Source organism: Agelaius phoeniceus, chromosome Z, assembly GCF_051311805.1.
Source record: "Agelaius phoeniceus isolate bAgePho1 chromosome Z, bAgePho1.hap1, whole genome shotgun sequence".
Taxonomy (NCBI): domain Eukaryota; kingdom Metazoa; phylum Chordata; class Aves; order Passeriformes; family Icteridae; genus Agelaius; species Agelaius phoeniceus.
In genome coordinates, this window is record NC_135303.1 from 8,067,916 (window position 1) to 8,084,773 (window position 16,858).

A 16,858-nucleotide genomic window follows, 5' to 3' on the forward strand; every position below is an offset into this window, starting at 1 on the left:
GAAGAACAGGCCCCAGGGAGACTTTGTTGCCACTTTCCAAGACATCTTTTTTAACAGGGCCAGTTACAATAGGATGCGGGTGAATTTTTTTAAACACAAAGGAGATCTAATCAGAGTAGATCTAAGGAAGACCTTGTTTACTCGGAGAATGGTCCAATCCTGGCACAGGTTGCCCCAAGAGCTTGTAGGTGTCCCATCCCAGCAACCATTCCAGGTCAGGTGGCAAAGGGCTCTGAGCAACCTGATCTCTTTAAAGATGTCCTTGCTCTTATTGCAGGACACTTGGACCAGAGGACCTTTACAGAGCCCTGCCAGCCCAGCCCAGTCTAGGATTCCTCACCATTTTCATTTGAAGAGCTCCAAGAGTGGAGGTGAGGAGGAAGGGGGCTCATCTGATGCCTTGGACTTGAGTGGAGGAGGAGCCCATCCCTCAGAGCCTGTTTCACCTGCAGCCCCTTCACATTTTACCTGCAGGAGCTCCCCGGCAGACCAGCGCTGCTCCTCGTCTCTCTGCAGGCAGCAGCCCAGGAAGTGACGCAGGCAAGGCGAGATTCGGTGTGGCTGCCGCAGCCGTGGGGTCCCTATTACGGCTATCAGGTGTTTAACCTGGGGAAAAAGGAGACACTAGGTTCCACCTGCTGCTTTCACATCTCTAAGTGCTCTTCCACATCCCTTTGTTTAACTTCTGTTCTTCAGTGCCAGTTTCTGCGCTGGCAGAGACCCAGAGATGATTTTCCTTTACCAACCAAAACCCCAAACCCCGATGCAGCCACAGCTTTTCCACCATCCCGCAGATCTTGCCTTGGCAGGTATTTCATTGACTGATCTAGTTAGTGGGAAGTACATCAGCAAAAGCACATTTGCTTCTCTGAGGATTCACACCAGCTTGAGAGGCTTTTTGGAAGATGGACTTTGCTATACTAACCAATTCCAAGGATTAGTACATGAAAGGCATCTCTGCAGTGCTTGTTGGTCGCTTAAGCACAGCTGCCATAGAACAAAACTCATCAAGCTTTTTGTGCTGTTCTTGAAAACAATGGCAATTGGAAGAAAAGAAAGGAAATCCATCAGTTAATCCCCGGGGAAGGAAACAAACATTTACAATCTCCTCTTCAACACAGACACATTAAGATGCCTACACAAATGTATTGGGATGAAAATGCCTGCTTGGCCACACAGGAGCCACCTGCAGCTCTGTCTCTCAGCAGTCTGAAAATTGCAGCTTCCCATTTTGCAGCAAAAGAAAAATTGTCATGGTCAGAAGGAGGAGAGGTGCCATCCCTACGGTCACCCTCTGCTCATTTCAATGAGCATTGACTCAAGTCAATGCATGAATGGTAGGCCCATCCCAGAAAGTGCCAGGAAACAAACAGGAAGTTTTGGCAGGCTCTCCACATCACCAGGCTCTGGCTTGGTGACATGGAGAATGTGGCTTGGGCTAGGAGAGAAACATGCTCACTGAGTGTTTCAGCAGCACTGCACAAGAAGCAGAAGAAACTCTGTGGCCTTTACAGCCTCATGCCCAGGTTTCAGGCATGTTTCCCAGTGCGAAGAAACTGCACAGGGGGTTAGGTTCCTCTCTAAAGACCACAGTTTTAGAAACTTTGTTGGGTTTGGGTTTGGGTTTCCTTCCTTCATTTATGGAAAGATAACAGCAGTTCTAAGATGCTTGTTTCCTGTTACTGGGACCATCTCCACAGACAAAAGAACTGGAAGCACTTATAACCCAAAGGAAAATGTTGCCTGAGAATGGAGTTTGTTTGCATGTGGTAAGGCTTGAGTTCCCCCACTGATGCAACCAAAACTAGAGCAGATGCTGATGTGTTGCAGGGACATTTTGAGGAGGGGACCTTGGTGGAAGTAGTTCCAGCAGATGGCAATGGGATTTTGTCCAGTGGCACGCAGGACATGGGACAGGTGAGAAAGACAGTGGGATCAGTGAGTATTTGCTCCTTACCATGTCAGGACTTTGGTTCCAGTAAGGAGGTTCTTGTTCTACCATTTCAATGCCCACGATTCCAAAAGACCAGATGTCCACTTTGGGGCCATATGGTTGACCTGTCACCACTTCAGGCGCCATCCACCAAGGAGTCCCAGCTACTGAGCACAGTCTGCTCTGCTCAGGGGTGAGCTGAGCAGAGAGGCCAAAATCAGCTGAGGAGAAAGCAAAATACTGGTTTTATTTGGATTCTGTGCAATTAGGAAAGCAAGCAAAAGAATTCCCCAGTAGAAGTTTGAAAATGTGCTGTTGAATCTCCTGGCATTGGCGACTTTTAAAATCCCCCCATGTTTTACACTGTCTCCAGCAGTGGCTTTTGTTCTTTGGAAACTTTAGACTTGTAGCTCCCTCCCTCTGGAAGGGACCCACACAGAACAAGGCCACTCTTGCCTGCTTGTTCCTTGTCCTACCTCTGTGCACGTTGCAACTGTGCCCTCAGCTCACAGCGGGTGTCCCTGCGCTGCCACCAGCAGCATTTTTGGGGAGCTGGCTGTCACTCCAAGCAGCCCCACAGCCACATCCCTGGAATGCTGCACCTGACCAAGAATATACTGACCCAGCTTGACAGAGCCGTCGGTTCTGAGAAGGATGTTTTCGCTCTTCACATCTCGATGGATCACGTGCTTTGAGTGAAGAAAATAAAGTCCTTGCAGGCACTGAGAGAGAAAACAGGAACAGGAGGGCAAAAATGAGTGATGTGATTTCATCACACAAGAAAGGAAACAAAGAATCTAAAAGATTCCCTCTCCAGGGGAATGGGGAGTAATGGCAGAACACAGTGCCACTGAGAGGAAGAGCTTGCTGCTCCAACACTTGCAGAGCAGGACCTTTCTGAGGAAAGGCACGTCAGCTTTTGAAAGAGCAACAGCATCTGCTCTTGTAGAGTGTTCCCTGCAAACCGGCCAGGATGACTCCTGCTGCAGTGCATGTGCTCAGAAGCAAAGAACATTTGGGCTGCACTCCTGTCCTTTTTAGCTGAGGACTGAGAGAAACGAGTCTCTTTCTTTTTTCTTTGCTGCTTGTTTCAAATCCTGCCACCAGCACCTCTACTTTCACAGGCAAGGAATGCAGTGAAGACAGACTCCAGGCAAACATTTAGAGAGGCAAAGTGGAGAACAGCAAATACAAATACATGAGGCAGAGTGAGAATACAACCGGAGGAGATAAGAGTACTGGCACTGAGTACAGTGAGTGCAGGGGCACTGGCAGGCCTTTCACTTCAGGTGCTTTTACTTGCCCATAGCATAGCAGCAACACAGAAACAAAGCTTGGCACAGGAAATCACTCCAGCTCTGAGCCCCTGCTCCCCAGACAATCCTGCCCAAGCCCTCGGAAACACAGATGGGATTGCTGACCTCCCGGCTGATGGCTGCCATCTCATCTTCAGACAGGTAGGTCTTGCTGATGACATCGGTCAGGGCGCCTCCATCCATGTACTCCATAACCAGCAAGAGTTCCTCGCCCAGAAAGTAGCTGAAAGAAGGAAACAAGGGCATGGAGATGAACATGCATGGCTAGGTTGATTTTTTGCTTCCAGGTTTCTTATTTCCAGATGCCTTTGTGACAAGGACAGAATCAAAGGAATAGATATTCCCTCGTGGCTGTGCATTGTTTGCAATCTGTGCAGTCTCAAAGAGAAAGGCACAGCTGTGAAAAAGGAGATGTCCAGCAAGTGAAAAATGCAGTTTAGAAACAGCCCAGATAAAAAACCTGTCGGGCATGGTGTTTCTGGAAATAAGCACCTAGTCTTCCTGGCATGCACAGCAATGGCAAAGAGGGGCAACAATCCAAGGGAAATCCACTTTAGGATGGTTCATCAGCACTTAAGAAACTTTAAAAAATCAACCCCAAACAAATGTCAAGGCAGTGAACTTAGAGTCTATTGACTTAGGAAGATACAGCTGATCCAGGCTTTGAATAATTTTGGAATCATTTTCAAATTAGGTGTGCCAGGGAAGACTCCTGCAGACAAGATGCACTCTCTTCTCATCCGTTGGAGATGAGTAGAGAAATATGAATAAATAAAAATTACCAGCTCTACTTTCTGCCACTGACCAAAGGGGGTTTTTAACCTCTCATGTTTTCTGTATGTAAACACACATCCATGGCATAAGACCATGATCTCTCACCTGTCTAAATAATTCACAACATTGGGACTCCTACACTTCTTCATGATCATGATTTCATTAACGGTTAGTTCCTTCCTCCTCAGTTCTTGAAGATTTATTATCTTTATGGCCACCTAAAATGACATTGAAAATCAGTAACTTGAGAAGTTGGTGGCACGAGACCACAACGCACATGGAGCGAGTGATTTTGCAATGACACAACTGAGCTGTGCCAAACTTCCATGTGATTAGGCACTGCACTAATTAGGAACTGACATTCCAACAGCCCATTTCTGGGCTCCTTTGGGGGCCAGTTACAGGACACATGGGGCCACTGACATTTTGCCTTGACCACTTGGTAACAGTGGTGTCTCAGCTATCACCCACAAACCTCTGATCACAATCTCTGCTGCTTTGGATGGGATTCAGAAGAAGTAATCCATGCCTTAATACTCTGTGGGTACATCTTGGGCTATGGGCAGGGCTTAGGGCTTTTAGGGAGACCTTGCAGATCTCTCCCTATGTGCAGTTCCCAAGTGCAGCACTGCAGGTGGCTAAGGAACTACCAGGAACTTTCAGATGTATTTGCTGGCAGCCAGAAATGAGAATTCAGGACTCTGAAGCTGTAGCCCCAAAGAGCAGTGAGGTGCTCGAAGGCACCACCTTTGTTTTAGCAATGGAGAGCGAGCGAGCGCATCCTTCTCTGAAAGGAACCGCTGCCCTCCGTGCCTTCCTTCCGGCAGCTGAGGAGGACAAAGTCCCAAATGTATTTTGCAGGCTGGCACCAGTCTGTGCTTCTTGTGCCTTTTCAGCACAGCTCTGCCCAAAGCTCCAGCCACAGCTCACACCAGAGGGGAAAGCCCCTCAAGAGCAGCAGAGACTGCAGATGCTGTTGACATTTACCTCTCTCCCTGTGGCATTGTCGAGTGCTCTGCAAACATCTCCAAAACTCCTAGAAATAAAACAGAAGCAGAGAAAGGAGAAGCAATTTAGATCTTGCAGTGAAAGCCAGCCCACACAGGAGATCTGTGCTGTAAATGCCTAAAACCTGCAGGATACAGGAGGGCTCTGCCAGAAGGCAGATGATGCATTTTCCTCTCAAGTGCATGGGCACTGGGCCTGTTCCTGAAGCACTGGGGTTCAACTTCTAAAGGGAGTTTAGTCTTTCCTCTTGGGTTTCACTTTCTAAACTGTGCAGTTTCTATCCTGACCACAGAGTGTTTCCTTCTGCAAACCAGGGGAAAGAAATGTTCCCGGGAACTGTTATCTCACAGTATTGATAGGGCGTAGCTTGTTCTTTCAGGCAAGCACGTTTCTTCTTTTTTCATTAGTGGGGCAGTATGATTTTGAGACATACAAAAAATGCTAAAGAAATTAACACAGAGCTGTCCTACACTTGAGAGACAAGGAGACCTTCAAGGTCCTGTTCCTTGCTGCAGGCAAGACCTTGGCAGCAAGGAGTATCTCTGACAATGCCTTCTGAGCCCACTCACCAATTCTGAGCAGCACTGAGAGATGGGACAATCTATGCCCAGTGCGTGAACATCTTTGCAGCTGGCCTGACTTCACGCTGGATAGACATTCCACCAGAAATACACCTGGCCCATGGTTATGTAGAAGTAACTGTGGTTGGACTCACCCGCTGCCAATATATTCCAGCTCAGTGTATTTCATTACAGGATTTTCAATGGGGTTCACCATTGTCCCTGAGGGAAACAAAATGCAGGATGCTGACTTTAAAGCAGAGATCCCAGCTTTCAGGAGATACAAAAGGCAGCCCCAGTGTCTGGAGCTCTGAGCCCTTTGTGGTCAGCTGGGTAACAACAAGCACAACAGCAACAGGACAGGCAGCCCTGCAGTACAGATGGCTGGCACAGAGACTGATTTTGTACAGTCCTTTGAAGAGTTCTCTTGACAGGAAAGAAAGCACAGGGAGATGCATTTGCAGGAGAGGAGGTCATCTTGCCCACCTTTCAGCAGTTTGCCAAAAGAATTCCTTCCCATTTGTAAATGAGAGCAGCTCATGCTATAACTGATCCCAACGGGCCTTTCAGCATCAGGACCCTCACCCTTTATGAGCAGGCTGAGCTGAAAGATGCCCCTCTCCCAGCTAAGGAAGGCTCCAGCCTCTGCAGTCCCTCCAGCCCTCAGGGACAGGGCAGCTAGCACAAGAGGACTGGCAAAGCCCAAGCATGAGCACTGACAAGCAGTGGGAAGAAGGCAGAGGCAGCCTGAGCCCTGTACAAGCTGTTGCCCCCATTCAGGACACAAGAGGATGGGCTTTGAGATCAGCCCCACCGAGGCGTGGATCAGTGCCCTTTTTGTCCCAACAGGTGATGGTAGACACAGAATCCACCGGGCTCTGGTCTCAGCCCCACCAGGTCTTATCTGAGAGCACAGCACTGGCAGCTGTTCCGGGCAAGAAGCAGATTGATTGGGCTGTGCTGCAGAATCACAAAGGACTTGATGTGTTTTCCTAGAGACTGATGTGAGCAGGGCTTGGGCCAATGGCTAGGATTCTAACAGTCATGGGAAAGAGTGGGAATCGGGTATGGAAAAGTGCCATGGATCTGGGGAATCGAGCATGGCTGGGCTGGAGGCTCTCTCCTGAGAAATGCCTGCATTACACTTTTATCTGATCACGCCACTTGGATGTGTCTCTTGGACACATCTTGATAAGCATAAAACTAGAAGATTAAATAAAGGTTGTTATCAAAGTATCTGTTTTTTCTTCAGGGGCACATGGACAACACCTTGTGCTCTCTATTTGTCCTGTAACCTGATGTTCTTTCAAAGTAGCTCTTATTGACAAAAAGATAGCATTCTCATGAAAATAAACTGCAGATGTAGTAGTGGTAACAGTAACAGTCATAAAAATGACATCAGTAAGACGTGGGGCAGAAGGGCTCCTTCAGGATGGAGAAAAACACAACAAAAACCCCCCACCAAAAATAAACAACACAAAAACAACCCCACCCCCCCCCGGCCAAAAAAAATCCCCAACCAAAAAGACAAAACTCCAAAGCCAGTCTATTTCTGTGAAGTTTTTTTGCTCTGATGACTGGTTGTCAGTCAGGAGACAAAGGAGAATTTAGGAAGCTAAAAATTCTGTTCAGTGTGGCCACTAGCACACAGCACTTGCCTAGATCATTTGCTAGGTCACAGCCTTCTGCTGATCCAAGAAGGATCCCTGCTTGAGCCTTTAGCAGAGAGGCAAGCTCAGGCAAACCCAAGCCAGTCCAAGGTGCCCTCAGAGGCAGCAGGAACACCCAGAGCACTCTCTCGCTGCCTCGGAGCACAGCACTTCCTCTGGGGAGTCCTAAATGGCCCTGTGACACCAAACTCAGGAGGAGCATTTGGTACAGCTCTACTGACACCTGCACACAAGACACTGTCCCTCAGACAAGAAACACCACAGACGTACCCAGCATCTCCAGGTACTTCTCCTCAGTCTGCTTTTCCAGGGACATGAAGGAAGTGCCCAAGCTTGAGTTTCCAGGTTTGGCAGTAAGGCTTCCTCGAGGTGATGCTGCTGCGGCAGCAGGTTCAGAGCCCATGACGTGCTGCACCTGGAGCCTTTCTGGTGGGCACTGTTCCTGTGCCTCATGGCAAACTTGGGGTCCTTCATTGCCAGACATTCGCTGGAAGTCTTCGCAGGCTGCCCGGTGAGATGTCAACACTCGCACCTCAAGTCAAACAGAACAAAGCAGTCAGAGACTCCAGCTTGTCCCTGTCAGCCAGGAATCATCGACTGTGAGGAAAGGCAAAGGACAGACTGACAAGGGATACAGACAGCTTGTTCCAATCCTCCAGCTGGGTCACCACGTTCCACTGCAAAAAGACCTCAAGAAACAAGGAGAGCAGGAATCAATTTGGATGACTGCTGGCCAAAAGGCCAAAGGACAAGTTTCCCTGTCAAGGGCAGCAGTGGAGAATCAGCACACCAGGAAATGTCCTTCAGAGTGACTGTGATACACACTACGGCACGACGGCACTCAGAGGCATCACCCCACTCCCTGCTGCTCTGAGTGGAAAGGCAAGAAAGGCAGAAACCACCAGCTTGGTGACTGCAGTGACTGCATCCCTCTTTCACTCACTTGCTTTTGCAGAGACTGACGGAAGCAATTAAGTTCCTCTCTGATGATTTTCATTTCTTCCTCCAGCCTCTTTTGCCTTGCCTTGACCATACTGTGAGCTGTCTGAAGCTCTGCATCCAGCTGTTCCTTCATCTTCTCTAAAAAACAAGAGAGAGGATGTTTCATGAGTGGAGTGCCTGCCACTCTTTCACTCACCTGATTTTGTTGATCGCCCCTCTGCTGATGGAGATTCTCCTCTTGAATTCTTCTCATGTCTTCTTTGTTCTTTCTCTTTACTGCCACGATGTCACTCTGAGCTTCGGGCAGCTCTGCTTGTGGCTCTGCCTGGATCTTCTGTACACACAAATGCAGAGCAAGTGACTGGGAGCTGCCATCAGGCTCAGCTTTTTCCTCTTGCAGCCTCAAAATCACATTTATTCAGCCACTTCTTTCTGCTTCCCTACCCACATCTGCTTCCAATGAAACCCTTCTGTCCCAGGGCTGATCTCTGCAGCTTCCAAGGCTCTGTGCTTCCAGTGCCTGTGGGACTCCTGGCCTCCTCAGTCCCAAGAGCTCTGGTTTTATGCCCCTCTTCCTGCCCTTCCCTCTGTCCCCTGGCCAGTCAGGCTTACCTGGCCATTCTCCTGTGGCTCTTCCACCTGCTGCCTGAGCTGCTCTTCCTGCTCTCGGCCTGGGAACAGCTCTCCCTGAGTCTGCCATGGCATCTCTGTTGAAGCAATCTGCTCCTGCTCTTTCTCTAGAAGCACCTGCACAGAAAGCAAGAGAAGATGGGTTTTAACTTCCCGTACGACCTTTGTGGGCCAAGACTCAAAGACTGCTGGGCTCACACATTCCCAAAGCACTGTGCTGCTGCTCTGCTGGGTCATTCTCTGTTTGAGGGGAGGCACAGATTCCAAAGTGACCCTGGCCCTACAATCAGGGTCCATCTGGGATTGAAGCTTCAACAGCCTCTCAGGCAGCTGACAGGGAAGGTGTGGCATTTCTCAAGGGTCTGCTGAGGGCCTCCCTCTGCTTCTGCCATGTCCTGTTTGTCTTTCAGTAGTGACTGACACCCCGCCTTCTCCCACTTCTTCATCCTGCCTCTACAGGTGGCTTCCTGGGTGAGCTCACTCCTTGTGAGAGACACTTCTGGAGTTCAAGTTCATTTCAGGCCTGCACCAGCATTCCTCCTTCCTGGCATCTACACTCTTGTTAGAAGTCACCGGGTCATTCAGGAGATAAGGATGCATGCAAAGATCTCTGATGGACATCACAGAGCCTCTATGGCCACCTCAGTATATGGAGGAGGACCAAGGTGTTTCTTCTCCCTCTTTTGTCAGCTGAGAATTCTGAGCAGCAGAAACAGACACTCTCCTAAGGCCCCCTTAACAAAAGCACTGACACAGCCCTGGGGATGCCAGTGAAGGAAACCATGTGTCATGTATGGCATGGCATGTATGACCAGAGTCACCAAACACCACCTAAACATGGAATTGTTGCACCTCTCTAGGACAGGCAGAAATTAAAAGAATTAACTGACAACTTCAGGGCACAAGAGGCTGGAGGAGGAAAACAACTCTAAAGGGAAAACCCAACATATTTGGAGGGGGAAACATCTCTGCCTGCCCAGAATCGGTGGAGGGAACATGTCTCTAATCCTCTCCTGAGAGGGATGCTTTAGGTGAGCTTTGCACCTCCAACTGCCTGGGACCAGAGCCAGGAAGACTCAATTATGTAAATGTTACATAGATAGATAGATTAGATAGATAGACAGATAGATAGATACAGAGATAGAGAGATAGATAGATCTCACTACTATGATCCCACTTTACTGTCCTCTGTGTTGCTGCACACATCAACACAGGTTAGCCATTGCCCTGATCAGCAGCAATCCTGCTCCTCAATAAACCACACTCTTGGGGAATCTGGAGCGTGTAGGTCCTTATGGAAAGGGATCAAACCCAGGGCATTGCACTGGGAACTGCACTCTTTGTGCATCTGTGCTCAGGCAAGTTCTTCTCTTGGACATGACCACACTGATGGTGATAAAGTGGCTGGAATCAGAGAGGCAGCCCAGGCACTCCCAGCTCCTGTGATCTCTGAGGAGCAGCTGGAATGCAAGGGCATTGATTTCCTGCTCAATTCCCAAACACAACACACACTGAATGCCTGGGCTGCAAAAAGGGACAGACACTGCTAAGATCAAATGGATTTGTAAGGCCGTACTGCCTGGCCTAGAACCACAACAGTTCCTTATGTTCAAAGGTCCTGGCACAGAATGATGTGTTCTCATGCAAAAATACTACATTCAGCAGAAGTGACACATGGAAAATTAATATTAAAACAGACCAACTACAAGTGCAAAAACACAGCAGAAAAAAATGAAGAAAACAAATAGTTGAAAGAAAAAGAAAATGAAGAGGCCGCTTCCTACAAGTAAACGAAAAAAACCCCAAGAAAAATGAGGGGGGGATATTAAAGTAGAAAAGTGGCTAAATATTTGGGTGCATTCAGGAGATGCTGATGATCCTTCAAGAGCCTCCCATTGTCCAGGCAAAAGCTCCCTCAGCACCTCCTCACTGGCCCTGTGCTACACCCCCTTGCCCAGCTCCCCTGTCCTTCTGTGCACGCGCTGCAGCCCCTCAAGGACTTTCTGCTGCCCAGGGGCCCACAAGTGCACCCAGCACTGCAGCGGTGGCCGCAGCGCTGCCCAGCACAGGGCCACGCTCGCTGCCCTGCTCCTGCTGCCCCACTGCTGCTGACACAGGCCACCAGGCCCTTGGCCTTCTTGGCCACCTGGCCACACGCTGCCTCATCTTCAGCAGCTCAAGGCTGCCGGCCCTGCGTCCCTTGGGCCCACGCAGCTCCTCCCCCACAAAGGTGCCCATGTCGCTTCAGATACAGCAGGCGCCATTGCAAGATGGCCTTCCTCTTCCCAGCAACACAAGACAGCGCTCAAGGACTTGCAGCTTCACCCCCACTGCAGGCTCCAAGGCATTTGCCAAAGCTGCAGACTGCAGCAAAAGATGCTTCTACAGAAACTGGCCGCTTCTGCTTTTGGCTTCACAAGAAGGCTTGGCAACTCCGCACTTTCTTTCTTTGCCTAGGAGGGACAAGGGTGGCCCCCCCACAGCTGCACGGACCACACAATCCTCCCCTTGCAGCTTATCAAAAGCCAAAAGACAGCTGGCCCAAAAGAGACTGTACAAGTGAAGAACTACTCCAAGAAAGTGCAGACCGCTTTCCCAAGCCAAGCACACCTTTCCAAACAGGGAAAACAAGCAAACCAAGGCCTGCCACCTCCAGCACTACCTGCTTTGCCCTTGGCCATAGCACTGCAGAAGCCTAGAGATAGAGCTGCCCTGAGTCAAGCAGCCAGATGCTCTCCCAGAAGCACCAGCCCTGGGCTGCCTCAAGGTGACAGGTCAGAGGCCAAGTGCCTTGGTCGCTGCCTGGAGGAAATGCCGAGCGCCTGGCAGGACTCTGGCACCCAGCATCCTCAGCCAGCAACAGCAAAGTGCTGGCTGCTGCAAAACTTGCAGCTCTGCCTTGCACCAAAGACAGCACCCCACACAACTGGCACTTACAGCTTCAGAATATCCAGCCTCTGGTGTGAGCACTGATGGAGGCTGGCGGTCATGCAGCTCAGCCTGCTCCTCTTTGGCTTCTTGTCCAGGAGCAGCGGGAGCCAGGGGAGAGATGGCTTGTGCTTCTGTCATCTGTCAGAAGAGAGGAGCATGAGGGACAGGCCATTTCCTATCATGCAGAATCTCATCTCTTTTCACATCTACCACCACACCTACTAAGGAAAAATCGTCCATATTTCATGGTGACAGAGGGCTTCGAATTCACAGCTACCAAATTCAAATGGGCCAATTCAGCAGCACTCTAGATGGATATGAAGTTGATTTTCCTCCCTGGCTGCTATCAGCAAGAAGGTTGGCTTGGCAAAAGGGAGCTTTAAGTGCTTGAAAGCACTGAAATGCAAAAGTAGGAAAGCGACAGCAACGCCTTGGCTCCTGCTGCTGCAGACGTAGAAAACTGAAACTGGATCACAATCCCAGCCAGGGCTGAAAAAGGGGCAGAAAACGTTGTCCAGAAGCATCTTTGCTTGCTGCAAAAAGGAAAATGAACAGGCCTTCTCTTCTTAACAAAACTACCAGCCAACAAAGCACAAGATGGAAAGGTCACCCCCTCCAGTGTCTAAAGGCCTAGGATGCAGTGAGGGGATGTTTGGCGGTGAAACAGCCCTCGTGCTGAGCACTGTCATGCAGGGATGGATGGACGTCTGCCTGAAGGTCCCTCAAGAGCCTCCCATTGTCGAGGCAAAAGCTCCCTCAGCACCTCCTCACTGGCCTTGTGCTACACGCCCTTGCCCAGCTCCCCTGTCCTTCTGTGCACGCGCTGCAGCCCCTCAAGGACTTTCTGCTGCCCAGGGGCCCACAAGTGCACCCAGCACTGCAGCGGTGGCCGCAGCGCTGCCCAGCACAGGGCCACGCTCGCTGCCCTGCTCCTGCTGCCCCACTGCTGCTGACACAGGCCACCAGGCCCTTGGCCTTCTTGGCCACCTGGCCACACGCTGCCTCATCTTCAGCAGCTCAAGGCCGCCGGCCCTGCGTCCCTTGGGCCCACGCAGCTCCTCCCCCACAAAGGTGCCCATGTCACTTCAGATACAGCAGGCGCCATTGCAAGATGGCCTTCCTCTTCCCAGCAACACAAGACAGCGCTCAAGGACTTGCAGCTTCACCCCCACTGCAGGCTCCAAGGCATTTGCCAAAGCTGCAGACTGCAGCAAAAGATGCTTCTACAGAAACTGGCCGCTTCTGCTTTTGGCTTCACAAGAAGGCTTGGCAACTCCGCACTTTCTTTCTTTGCCTAGGAGGGACAAGAGTGGCCCCCCCACAGCTGCATGGACCACACAATCCTCCCCTTGCAGCTTATCAAAAGCCAAAAGACAGCTGGCCCAAAAGAGACTGTACAAGTGAAGAACTACTCCAAGAAAGTGCAGACCGCTTTCCCAAGCCAAGCACACCTTTCCAAACAGGGAAAACAAGCATACCAAGGCCTGCCACCTCCAGCACTACCTGCTTTGCCCTTGGCCATAGCACTGCAGAAGCCTAGAGATAGAGCTGCCCTGAGTCAAGCAGCCAGATGCTCTCCCAGAAGCACCAGCCCTGGGCTGCCTCAAGGTGACAGGTCAGAGGCCAAGTGCCTTGGTCGCTGCCTGGAGGAAATGCCGAGCGCCTGGCAGGACTCTGGCACCCAGCATCCTCAGCCAGCAACAGCAAAGTGCTGGCTGCTGCAAAACTTGCAGCTCTGCCTTGCACTAAAGACAGCACCCCACACAACTGGCACTTACAGCTTCAGAATATCCAGCCTCTGCTGTGAGCACTGATGGTGGCTGGCGGTCATGCAGCTCAGCCTGCTCCTCTTTGGCTTCTTGTCCAGGAGCAGCGGGAGCCAGGGGAGAGATGGCTTGTGCTTCTGTCATCTGTCAGAAGAGAGGAGCATGAGGGACAGGCCATTTCCTATCATGCAGAATCTCATCTCTTTTCACATCTACCACCACACCTACTAAGGAAAAATCGTCCATATTTCATGGTGACAGAGGGCTTCGAATTCACAGCTACCAAATTCAAATGGGCCAATTCAGCAGCACTCTAGATGGATATGAAGTTGATTTTCCTCCCTGGCTGCTATCAGCAAGAAGGTTGGCTTGGCAAAAGGGAGCTTTAAGTGCTTGAAAGCACTGAAATGCAAAAGTAGGAAAGCGACAGCAACGCCTTGGCTCCTGCTGCTGCAGACGTAGAAAACTGAAACTGGATCACAATCCCAGCCAGGGCTGAAAAAGGGGCAGAAAACGTTGTCCAGAAGCATCTTTGCTTGCTGCAAAAAGGAAAATGAACAGGCCTTCTCTTCTTAACAAAACTACCAGCCAACAAAGCACAAGATGGAAAGGTCACCCCCTCCAGTGTCTAAAGGCCTAGGATGCAGTGAGGGGATGTTTGGCGGTGAAACAGCCCTCGTGCTGAGCACTGTCATGCAGGGATGGATGGACGTCTGCCTGAAGGTCCCTCAAGAGCCTCCCATTGTCCAGGCAAAAGCACCTCCTCACTGGCCTTGTGCTACACGCCCTTGCCCAGCTCCCCTGTCCTTCTGTGCACGCGCTGCAGCCCCTCAAGGACTTTCTGCTGCCCAGGGGCCCACAAGTGCACCCAGCACTGCAGCGGTGGCCGCAGCGCTGCCCAGCACAGGGCCACGCTCGCTGCCCTGCTCCTGCTGCCCCACTGCTGCTGACACAGGCCACCAGGCCCTTGGCCTTCTTGGCCACCTGGCCACACGCTGCCTCATCTTCAGCAGCTCAAGGCCGCCGGCCCTGCGTCCCTTGGGCCCACGCAGCTCCTCCCCCACAAAGGTGCCCATGTCACTTCAGATACAGCAGGCGCCATTGCAAGATGGCCTTCCTCTTCCCAGCAACACAAGACAGCGCTCAAGGACTTGCAGCTTCACCCCCACTGCAGGCTCCAAGGCATTTGCCAAAGCTGCAGACTGCAGCAAAAGATGCTTCTACAGAAACTGGCCGCTTCTGCTTTTGGCTTCACAAGAAGGCTTGGCAACTCCGCACTTTCTTTCTTTGCCTAGGAGGGACAAGAGTGGCCCCCCCACAGCTGCATGGACCACACAATCCTCCCCTTGCAGCTTATCAAAAGCCAAAAGACAGCTGGCCCAAAAGAGACTGTACAAGTGAAGAACTACTCCAAGAAAGTGCAGACCGCTTTCCCAAGCCAAGCACACCTTTCCAAACAGGGAAAACAAGCAAACCAAGGCCTGCCACCTCCAGCACTACCTGCTTTGCCCTTGGCCATAGCACTGCAGAAGCCTAGAGATAGAGCTGCCCTGAGTCAAGCAGCCAGATGCTCTCCCAGAAGCACCAGCCCTGGGCTGCCTCAAGGTGACAGGTCAGAGGCCAAGTGCCTTGGTCGCTGCCTGGAGGAAATGCCGAGCGCCTGGCAGGACTCTGGCACCCAGCATCCTCAGCCAGCAACAGCAAAGTGCTGGCTGCTGCAAAACTTGCAGCTCTGCCTTGCACTAAAGACAGCACCCCACACAACTGGCACTTACAGCTTCAGAATATCCAGCCTCTGCTGTGAGCACTGATGGTGGCTGGCGGTCATGCAGCTCAGCCTGCTCCTCTTTGGCTTCTTGTCCAGGAGCAGCGGGAGCCAGGGGAGAGATGGCTTGTGCTTCTGTCATCTGTCAGAAGAGAGGAGCATGAGGGACAGGCCATTTCCTATCATGCAGAATCTCATCTCTTTTCACATCTACCACCACACCTACTAAGGAAAAATCGTCCATATTTCATGGTGACAGAGGGCTTCGAATTCACAGCTACCAAATTCAAATGGGCCAATTCAGCAGCACTCTAGATGGATATGAAGTTGATTTTCCTCCCTGGCTGCTATCAGCAAGAAGGTTGGCTTGGCAAAAGGGAGCTTTAAGTGCTTGAAAGCACTGAAATGCAAAAGTAGGAAAGCGACAGCAACGCCTTGGCTCCTGCTGCTGCAGACGTAGAAAACTGAAACTGGATCACAATCCCAGCCAGGGCTGAAAAAGGGGCAGAAAACGTTGTCCAGAAGCATCTTTGCTTGCTGCAAAAAGGAAAATGAACAGGCCTTCTCTTCTTAACAAAACTACCAGCCAACAAAGCACAAGATGGAAAGGTCACCCCCTCCAGTGTCTAAAGGCCTAGGATGCAGTGAGGGGATGTTTGGCGGTGAAACAGCCCTCGTGCTGAGCACTGTCATGCAGGGATGGATGGACGTCTGCCTGAAGGTCCCTCAAGAGCCTCCCATTGTCGAGGCAAAAGCTCCCTCAGCACCTCCTCACTGGCCTTGTGCTACACGCCCTTGCCCAGCTCCCCTGTCCTTCTGTGCACGCGCTGCAGCCCCTCAAGGACTTTCTGCTGCCCAGGGGCCCACAAGTGCACCCAGCACTGCAGCGGTGGCCGCAGCGCTGCCCAGCACAGGACCACGCTCGCTGCCCTGCTCCTGCTGCCCCACTGCTGCTGACACAGGCCACCAGGCCCTTGGCCTTCTTGGCCACCTGGCCACACGCTGCCTCATCTTCAGCAGCTCAAGGCCGCCGGCCCTGCGTCCCTTGGGCCCACGCAGCTCCTCCCCCACAAAGGTGCCCATGTCACTTCAGATACAGCAGGCGCCATTGCAAGATGGCCTTCCTCTTCCCAGCAACACAAGACAGCGCTCAAGGACTTGCAGCTTCACCCCCACTGCAGGCTCCAAGGCATTTGCCAAAGCTGCAGACTGCAGCAAAAGATGCTTCTACAGAAACTGGCCGCTTCTGCTTTTGGCTTCACAAGAAGGCTTGGCAACTCCGCACTTTCTTTCTTTGCCTAGGAGGGACAAGAGTGGCCCCCCCACAGCTGCACGGACCACACAATCCTCCCCTTGCAGCTTATCAAAAGCCAAAAGACAGCTGGCCCAAAAGAGACTGTACAAGTGAAGAACTACTCCAAGAAAGTGCAGACCGCTTTCCCAAGCCAAGCACACCTTTCCAAACAGGGAAAACAAGCATACCAAGGCCTGCCACCTCCAGCACTACCTGCTTTGCCCTTGGCCATAGCACTGCAGAAGCCTAGAGATAGAGCTGCCCTGAGT